Source organism: Pygocentrus nattereri, chromosome 6 (assembly GCF_015220715.1).
Source record: "Pygocentrus nattereri isolate fPygNat1 chromosome 6, fPygNat1.pri, whole genome shotgun sequence".
Classification (NCBI taxonomy): domain Eukaryota; kingdom Metazoa; phylum Chordata; class Actinopteri; order Characiformes; family Serrasalmidae; genus Pygocentrus; species Pygocentrus nattereri.
The window spans coordinates 45,286,799-45,296,798 of NC_051216.1; the positions used below are offsets into that span (position 1 = coordinate 45,286,799).

Sequence of the window (10,000 nt, forward strand, 5' to 3'; positions counted from 1 at the left end):
TTGCCGGATTGATGAAGAGCGTGTTGTATGGTTCTGTATAGAACCTTTTGGAAAGCTTGACATCATAACAATAGAGGAACCTTCTTGGTGCTACGTAGAACCATTTCCTAAGATGATATGGAACCACATATGACACATTCTCTATCAATCTGAAGAACCATTTCACCATGCAGAGAACCATTGAAGCATGAAATGGTCCTAGATAGAACTCATGGTTCTAAACAGAACTAAAGAACCATTGGAGAACCATTTTTAAGAGTGAGGATGTTGGATTTGATGGCAGCCACAAGAGCATTTTACCATGCAAAGAACCATTTGAGCATGAAATGGTCCTAGATAGAAGTCATTATTTTAAACAGAACCAAAGAACCATTGAAGAACCATTTTTAAGAGTGAGCATGTTGGACCATTGACGTAAGGATTTGATGGCAGCCAGAAGAGCATTTTACCATGCAGAGAACCATGAAATGGTCCTAGATATAACTCATGGATCAAAATAAACTAAAGAACCCTTGAATGACCTTTTATTTTAATAGTGAAGATGTTGGAACATTGCTGAAGATCTGATGGCGGAGCACTAGTGAGGTCAGGTACAGATGTTGGGTGATCAGTTCTGGATCTCCATCCCAAAGGTATGAGTTGGAGCTCCATCAGTCCAGAGAAGGCAGCTCTGCAGCTCCACAGCCCAGTGTTGAGGCTTGACACTGGGCATGATGACCTTAGGCTCATGTCCAGCTGCTCCAGAGCATTCAGTTCTGTTGGTAGTGCTTTTCTATGGGGGTTATAATCGTTATACTCATTATATTCAGGTAACTAATTAGAAGAGATGTCCGGATGCTTTTGAATGTACCTTGTTAACTTTATAGATGAAGGTTCTTAGCTTTCAAGTACAATAGTATTGACAGCAATGTTGGGCCCAGTCATCAAAATACAACCAAAAAATTGAGTAGTTGGGCTTCGATATGTGTTGAGTTTGTGATGTGATGCTTTATCAGTGTTTCCCAGAAATCCCAGCTCTGAACTTCTGAATCGAGCAATCCAGACAGAAAAACCTGGTGCAAGTGTGCTAGAAGCTGGATACGGCCAAAAGAGGGAATCTTCTAGGGGTACTCTGTTTACCTTTACACCATTGCTTCCGATACTGAGGAAGGTCTAGTTATGGATATTGTGTTTCCATAAAGGCTTTCAGTCGTCCAGTACAACTAGCCCTGCAGTACTTACTGCCACTAGCTGGTGTGTGCACTGGGTTTATAGCTCAGGATAAATATATCCATGCACCGGAGAGGAAAGTGGCCAGTGTGCTTTGGAGAGAAATTAAATACACTGAAAAAAATTATGATGCATTGAATTGGTTTGATTCACTGGCATGAATAAAATAGCCTTTTGTTTGCTCAGGCTTCTTTTGGCAATAATTTTACGTATAATATAACCAGCAGTGTAGGCAGAAAAATCTTTTTGCGCAGGCCTGTGAAAAAGGCGGTGAGGCCAACTTGGATGCAGTTTACGAATGTGCTAATGTCCTGAAGTGTCACAATATCCGGCTATAGCCTATTGCTGACAGCAGAGCACTCATCACCCTACCTGTTCCAATGCTTCTGCCTTATGGTGATACAAAAACAGGGGCAAGACTGTGTACGCATGAGCCAGAATTAAGGACTCACAGAAACCGGATACGGCAGCACCCTTCCCTGTGAAGCATGCGTCCAATCACCACAGGCACAACCTCAGCCCAAACGAGGACGGCATAACTGAGTTTAAATCAGACAAGTTTTAATAAACGAGTTTACAGATGAGGAAAAGCAATATAACAGGCATAAAAACCTGCACCTACTCATCCTAGGCTAAAGCATACTGCCATAGCCAGCATGCAAAGTATTTATGTCTTGCCTTTGATGGCTCGATGCATTGAAGTAGACATTTGTAGAAAGAATGATGTTAGCCTGAAATGTTGACCATTTTAACTTTTTTTCCCAATGTTAATACCATTGGCATAAAAACAAAGTTTTTGGCTTTGGAAACGGTTAGACATGCTCTATTCTGGATGGAATTTCGCCTTTACAGGCCTCCCAGATACATCTTTGGCACTTCAAATTCAAACACTGGCATGCTGCTAAAGAACCGAAGATTTAAGGCATTGGCGGATAGCAAGCAGTGATTGGAGGTCTGGTATTGGTCGACTGGAAGGACAAGCAGAGCGTAATAATTTTGATTGGCCATGAAACAATCACAGCACTCACAGACCACAAATCAGATTTAATCGCAGCGAAATAAATGTTGTATTTGATTGGTTTACACTCTTGACTATAATCACTGTACACATTTGAACCAAGTATAATTAATGCACTGTTTGTTCCAGTGTGAGCGGTTTGGAGGGTTCCGGTGAGGAGCTCACGCTAGAGGTGTATTACTTTGGTTGTTTTCCCTTCAGTCTCTTGCGCTGTCGCATCGTGGTGTGAATATGGGTGAAGAGCGGCAGCTGATACTGAGGCTTGAGCACGCAGAGCGCTGCAAGCACTACTTAAAAGAATCACTTTGGCCAGAATGTAACCATCGCTACATCTGTTGTAAACATCCCTGCTTGCTTCTTAGGCTAATCTCCAAAGCAAGATTGCCTGGTTTAGAGACTAGGAAAACCCCCTTCCAAAGATGGAAGTAAGTTCTGAAAAACTCCAAGTAGATTTGAGGCGGATAAAGTTGGCTGGACTATTCCTTTAACATAGGAAAACGTTTGACGACCAGTTGGGATTAGTGCTATGTCACTAATGCTAGCTAGCACCACGTATGCATTTACTAGCCTCTAGATCAGTGGCTAGAAGTCAGGATTTGAAGAGCTCGGCAGGAGTTGACAGTGGTTGTGCAATGTATGAATAGTGCATGCTGGGTGTTGTAGTGAGGGAACGGTGAAGGATGAAAATATGGAAAGCGTGAATTCCGTCAAACCGATGAAGGCAAAGAACATTAAATGCTAGTTTTAGGTTAGAAGCACCTTTAGGCCTTGTATTGGTTTAGGATTTTCACACTCAGTTTGTTCCTACTTGGCCTACATTTCCACCAACATTTAGTTGGGTGACTATAAGTTCATGGTCTTTGTTGGGAAGACGCGCGTTCATTAAACTTCTTTTTCCTCGAGTCTCCACTCCTGTTTTCTTCAAGAAACTCTTGCCAGCAGAGGTCAACACCACACTTAAAACATCTAGGCCACATAGGTTTTATATAGAACCATAAACGCGCAAAGAACCATTTGAATGCAGCCCGTTGTTGGTACATTGCTTGTACACTTACCGGCTACTTTATTAGGTACAATTGCTTGTTAACGCAAATAGCTAATCAGCCAATCACACGGCCGCAACTCAGTGCATTTAGGCATGTAGAGGTGGTCAAGACGACTTGCTGAAGTGCAGACCGAGCATCAGAACGGGGAAGAAAGGGGATTTAAGGGGCTTTGAACGTGGCGTGGTTGTTGGTGCCAGACGGGCTGGTCTGAGTATTTCAGAAACTGCTGATCTACTGGGATTTTCACACACAGCCATCTCTAGGGTTCACAGAGAACGGTCCGAAAAAGAGGAAATATCCAGTGAGCGGTCAGTTGTGTGGACGAAAATGCCTTGTTGATGTGAGAGGTCAGAGGAGAATGGGCAGACTGGTTCCAGATGATAGAAAGACAACAGGAACTCAAATAACCAACCAGAATCTCTCAGTGTGACAGGCTAGTGGTCCGGCCAGTATGATCAGTAACTACGGCTCTGAGCAGTAACGGGCTCTTCTGTGAAGTGTGTTAGCAGAAATGGGAGGGAAAGAAAACAGACGGTAAACCTGTAACCCTATCATTTGAATAATTTGGCCCAGATCAAGCTTGCATAGCTGCATCTGACTGACTAGACCGGCGCTCAGCAGCTGCACTGCAGCCACCACTGCTTTGCAGGTATCAGTTTAATGATGAGGAATGGAGGAGGCTGGAGAACACGCTTTTCCTCTGCATGGTCCTGTAAGCTTCTCGACAGCTTCCCTACTAAGCTATTTCCAGGACTAGACGGAGGGGCCAAAAACGAGTGTTCCAGAAAAGCGGTGAGGACAAAATGGGGGCATTTCCGCACGCGGTGGAGTCGTGGCCCTGTTTACCAGCGTAAATGATCCCTGTTCTTCGGTGGTGTGCAGTAGTGGAGAAATGAGAACTCTGATCGTTTGAATATCAGGAACAATACAGATCAAATGGATGTGGCTTCACAGAGTGAGGAAAATTTAGTTTAAAGGGATTTTTTTAAAGTCTTTGCATAATAATGAGGAGTTTAGTGCTGGTTAAAGCTCCCTCATAGAAAGTGAATACGTGCAGTTGGTGTGATATGCTGCCTAGTGTCTGAGACGCTGAGCACGTTTTCATGCACTTAATCCAAAAACTTCAAAAAGTCCGATTTTGTCAGTAATATGATCAACAAGTTTACATGCACTTGAGTAATCAGATAATGGCGAAAGTCCAGGTCTACGTGAGTCAGACAGTCATCAGACTTCTGCTTTACTACCAGCCAGTAAATTCACAGAAGAAGAAGCGGCGTAGACGTCAAACTTCATGCCGTGGACTTTTTTCAAATATCGCACTACTTTATCTGAAAATATGAGCAAGCATCATCTAGAAGATGAAGAATATTCAAATCCTTTATTTTGTGTTTGCTCCCACAGTGTTTCGCTGTGTTTCGTGACGTCTGATCTCGCGTATGCTCACTGAGAAATGCGAAAGAAATCAGAGTAAGAGTTCACATGCACTGAGAAATCTGATTACTGAGCTAAAATCCAGCCTCTTTATCAGATTTCTTAATCAGATTTCTAGATTGGAGTACAGTGTTTACATGACCATATGCGGAAATCCGATTATGATCGGAATATTGGGTGCGCTCTCTGTTTTATGTCCATTTGTGGTGAAGTATATGTGTTGTAAGGAAAAATAGTCCCCAAAGACAGCTCATTTTTACAGATTTACCACTGTTTTACTAATAAAATAGCTATTTTTGTGTTGTAGACTTCGCAACTCCTGGTTCCTATCACCGCCATTGTTAAGAAACCATTTGACACCAAGCCACACTGAATATCTTTGTTTATACTCAATGTATACATTTGAAAAATGCAAAAAATGGTGGAATTCCTCTTTAATGGACCACCGTGTGGCTGCATACCATATAAGGTGGATTCAGGTATTGAGGTTTAGAAAAATGAGCTAAAGAGAGAGAGAACGCTGTAGGCTAAACAGGCTAATTAAATTACAGGAGTGGCCTAAATTTAGATGGAAAGAAAGAGAGGCGTGATGTTGAAAATAGCAGCTTGGTCAGCTGAAGCCCGATACGCTGGTAGACCAACCAAGCTAGTTGATCAGGAGAGGCCTTGTTTTTGTTTGTGTTTGGAGATCTAGCCCAAGGCTACTCAGTCCTTCTGCTGAAGATCTACCACCCTGCAGAGTTTAGCTCCAACGCCTACCTAATACACCTGATCCAGGTAACGAAGATCTTTAAAGATGTCTGAACTTTAGAGCCAGGTGTGTTGGATCTAACATCTCCAGACTGATAGATGTCCAGGATGAGGACTAAGTGCATTTGGTCTAATTGGTCTACCAGCCTGAGCATGCTTGCCTATTAGCATTCTCAAGCTGGATGCCCAGCTTGTCAGCCCCCTTGACCATATTAGACCAGGAAGAATCTGATTAATGACCATCAGAGACCAGCTTAAACTGTTTAAAACCATCTACAGTACTGTACAAAAGTCATAGACAAGATATATTTAACAGAAAATGAAACAAGTAAAGATGTCAAGTTATTTCAGTCATTAGTGCGTCCACTCTTTGCCATTATTGCAGCTTCCATTCATTTGAGAGGAAAAGAAACCTGCAGGGATACTTTTTTCCCACAAAGTTCAGTCTTAGAAGTTGTTTTAGAATTTTATGCTTCTCATGATCCAAACCATCCCCAGCACATTCAGTGATGTTAAGGTCTGGACGCTGGACAGTACGTTGTTCTGAGAACATCAACATCTTCTTTGTTAGAGTTCTTCTGACTGTGTTTACATGCACGTCATAATCCGAGAACAACATGTTTCCATACGCTTGAGTAATCAGATTACGTGAAACTCCAGGTCTACGCGAGTCAGACAGTCATCAGATTTCTGCTTTGCGGCCAGCCAATAAACTCGCAGAAGAAGACGAGACGTAAACGTAACGTAAACTCAAACCTCATGCAGTGGTCATCCTCATCACACCACTTTACACCATCTAAAAGACGAAGAATATTTAAATCCTTCGTTTCGTCAAGCACGTATTTGGTTTGTTTGTCGCTCGAAAGTGTTTTGCTGCGTCTCGCGGTGATGCTGCTCGCTTATTTCTGGTACCGCTGTTTGTTTCTGCTCATGCGCAGAGTGAGAGAAATGAAAGAAATCAGAGTAAGAGTTCACAGCAGTGAGAAATCTGATCACTGAGCTAAAATCCAGCCTCTTTATCGCATTTCTTAATCAGATTTCTAGATTGGAGTGTGTTGTTGTACATGACCATTTGAGTAATCCAATAGCTGCAGAAATCTGATTATGATCGTGGGATGGAGGTTAGGAAACCAGTCCTGTGACCGGTCCCTGGTTCGATCCCAAGAGCCAATAGTACATGACTGAAGTGTCCTTGAGAAAGGCTCCTAACCCCCAACTGCTCCCCGGGCGCTGAGGATAGGGCTGCCCACCGCTCTGAGCAAGTGTGTTCACTGCCTCCTAGTGTGTGTTCACTAGTGTGTGTGTGGTGTTTCACTGCACAGATGGGTTAAATGCGGCGGTGACGTTTCCCCATCTTCCCCATCTTCCCCATCTTTCCCATCTTTCCCATCTTAATTATTCAGTGCATGCAGACGCACTCAATGACCAGGGAAGAGGGAGGCTAAGCAAACTTGCTGCGACAATATTTAACCGTTCTTTTCATAAAAATGCAGCCGACAAGTGATGAGCTATAAAGCGCGGTATGGTTCTCGTAGATATAAAGATGTTAAAAAAGGAGAAAAGCCGATGCCAACACTGCACTCCTGCGCTCATTACCGACTGTATTGCCTCACTCTCGATGCTTTTCCCCTCAGACAGTTGTATATTTTACCTCTAAAGCCTGACCCCTAGCACACTCTCCCTCGTCCAGCAGCTATAATAAAAGCGAAACTGCAGTGTGTCGCCTAAACAGCGAGAGACAAGGATGTTAATGAGGCTTTGGCGAGGATTTCTACTCCAGCAGTGGGGAATAGGCTAAATGACATAACCAGGGCCTCTTGGCTCATATAAAAAAAGTGCGAGGGAGCCTGCGGTAGCCTTCAGGCTGGGGTGAGTTTTAGTAGAACTATTTTTAGCCACCTCAACCCCCCACCCCACCCCACCCCACCCCCCCAACCCCCCACCCTCCTTCATTGCGGCTGCGGGAAGCTGACTGCAGCCATTCTGCAGCGGCTCGGTTCGGTTCGGAGAGGGGGCTACGGGGGTTTATCTGGTTTGCATTGAAGGCTTTGGAGTCCAGCTCATCACCAGCAAAGCAGTGGGTGAAGAGTGTGGACGGTGGTGCTATTTTCAACCCTCTGCATGGTGTAGCAGGATGGAAAGTGCTGGCAACGTCTCGCGTGTGGAAGCGCTCGCCACTTGCTTTCCAGGCTTTCTGTTTCTTTCACGGGAATGAACTCGCGGAAACGCTCCAGTCTCTGAAGAGCGTGGTCCAATCCCATGAATGGGGGAACGGGATCGTCTTCACGCGTACGAGCCTATATTGGCTGCTGTGGTTATACAGCTCACCCCCAGGCCACCACCCCCCACCCTGCCCCCAACCCAGAACTGCTGACCACCTCCTGTCCCTGCCTCTTTGCGTTTGTGTACATATATTCATTGATCACGTGGTCTAATACAGAGCGACGGTGACAAAAGTGAATTTAATTGGTATAATTTCCACCTGACTCAGTTGCACAGGCTAATACAGGGCTGAAGGTCCCCTTTAATGGATAGCTTGTTTTGAAAAAGTGAAAAGGAATTCATCCGATTTCACACCATTTCTGCATTTCAATCGGTGAGATGGAAGTAAAGTCACGGGTATGAAATGGTTTATTGTGGAAAAATGTGCTTTAAAAAAATATTGTAAAAATGCAATTTTACAGTGGTGGTGATAGGAACCAGGCGTCACCATGTCTACAACACAAACAAAAGCACTATTTCCGTTTTTGTCGTTTTTCAGCCTGCTGTCCTTTACATGTGTGTAAATTTCATGAAGAATGGACCAAGAGAAACGGCCCAAAACGACTTGGACATAAATTCTGGTTCCATTGACATGCATTAAAAGTGCAGTGTGTTTTTTCCCTCTCCTGTAAAGTGACTATTTTGGAGATGCAAGGTTTCGTTCCAGCAACAGCGATGTGCATTTTTATTGACTATCCAAAACCACCAGTGAACCGAGTTTTCTTTGAGGTCTATGTTTCCTCACATACCTCTCCGCCACAAATGGATTTTAAACAACACTACCGGGAAATTTTGTCTAAGGCATCATATTCATAAGCATTTCTTACAATAACACCTTTAGAAAGTGACGGTGACTAATGTTTGTTTATTAGAGGTTTGTGGCGGCTCCTGCCAGATCTTACGGGGGGGCAACGATGCCTGCTGTCGTTTGGCATAAACAAATATTTCTCTTTAAGCTGCATGTTTTGCCGTGTTTGTGGACAGAAATATCCAGGGTTCGTTGTAAATATCTTCTCGAATACAAATTATTTTGGCTCTATAAGGACTGAATGATCATCTGTGGTCACCAACAGATAAACGGTCATCTGTCAGTTTACCCCCACAAACACCTTTGAACGTGGCGAGAGGTACCAGCTTTACCATTAAATAAATAAATGAATAAAATAGATGCGCTTTGTAGTTCTGCAATTACAGACTGTAGTCCATCTGTTTCTCACAGAGCAGGTACTATTTGGGTGGTGGGTCATTCTCAGCACTGCAGTAACACTGACGTGGTGGTGGCACGTTAGTGTGTGTTGTGCTGGTACGAGTGGATCAGACGCAGCAGCACTGCTGGAGTTTTTAAGCGCTGTGTCCACTCACTGTCCACTCTATTAGACACTCCTACCTTGTCAGTCCACCTTGTAGATGTAAAGTCAGAGACGACAGCTCATCTGCTGCTGCACAGTTTGTGCTGGTCATCCTCTAGTCCTTCATCAGTGGTCACAGGACGCTGCCCACAGGACGCTGTTGGCTGGATATTTTTGGTTCTCAGTCCAGCAGTGACACTGAGGTGTTTAACAACTCCAGCAGCACACACGAGGGTGGGTGCTTAGGTGTTGCTAGGCCATTGCTATGGTATCTTTAGTGGGGGCTAAGGTGTTGCTAGGCTACTGCTGTGGTATTCCAGATGGTTGCTATGGTGTTGCTAGGCCATTGCTATGTTATCCTAGTTGGATGCTAAAGTGTTGCTAGGCCAATACTGTGGTATTCCAGATGGTTGCTTGGCCGTTGCTATGGTTTTCCAGATGGTTTCTAAGGTGTTGCTAGGCCATTGCTATGGTATCCTAAGTGGGGACTATGGTGTCGCTAGGCTATTACTGTGGTATTCCAGATATCTTCTTAGGTGTTGCTAGGCCATTGCTATAGTATCGAGGGTGGGTGCTAAGGTGTTGCTAGGCTACTGCTGTAGTATTCCAGATGGTTGCTAAAGTGTTGCAAGGTCATTGCTATAGTATCGAGGGTAGGTGCTAAGGTGTTTGCTAGGCTACTGCTGTAGTATTCCAGATGGTTGCTATGGTGTTGCTAGGCCATTGCTATGTTATCCTAGTTGGATGCTAAGGTGTTGCTAGGCCATTACTGTGGTATTCCAGATGGTTGCTTGGCCGTTGCTATGGTTTTCCAGATGGTTGCTAAGGTGTTGCTAGGCCATTGCTATGGTATCCTAAGTGGGGGCTATGGTGTTGCTAGGCTATTACTGTGGTATTCCAGATATCTTCTTAGGTGTTGCTAGGCCATTGCTATG

General features: G+C 44.1%; 1 protein-coding gene across 14 annotated transcripts in view; it reads left to right on the forward strand.

The window, feature by feature from the left end:
- Positions 1–10,000, forward strand: part of stxbp5l (syntaxin binding protein 5-like) — a 249,217-nt gene that overhangs the window by 1,274 nt on the left and 237,943 nt on the right. The window lies entirely within an intron of this gene.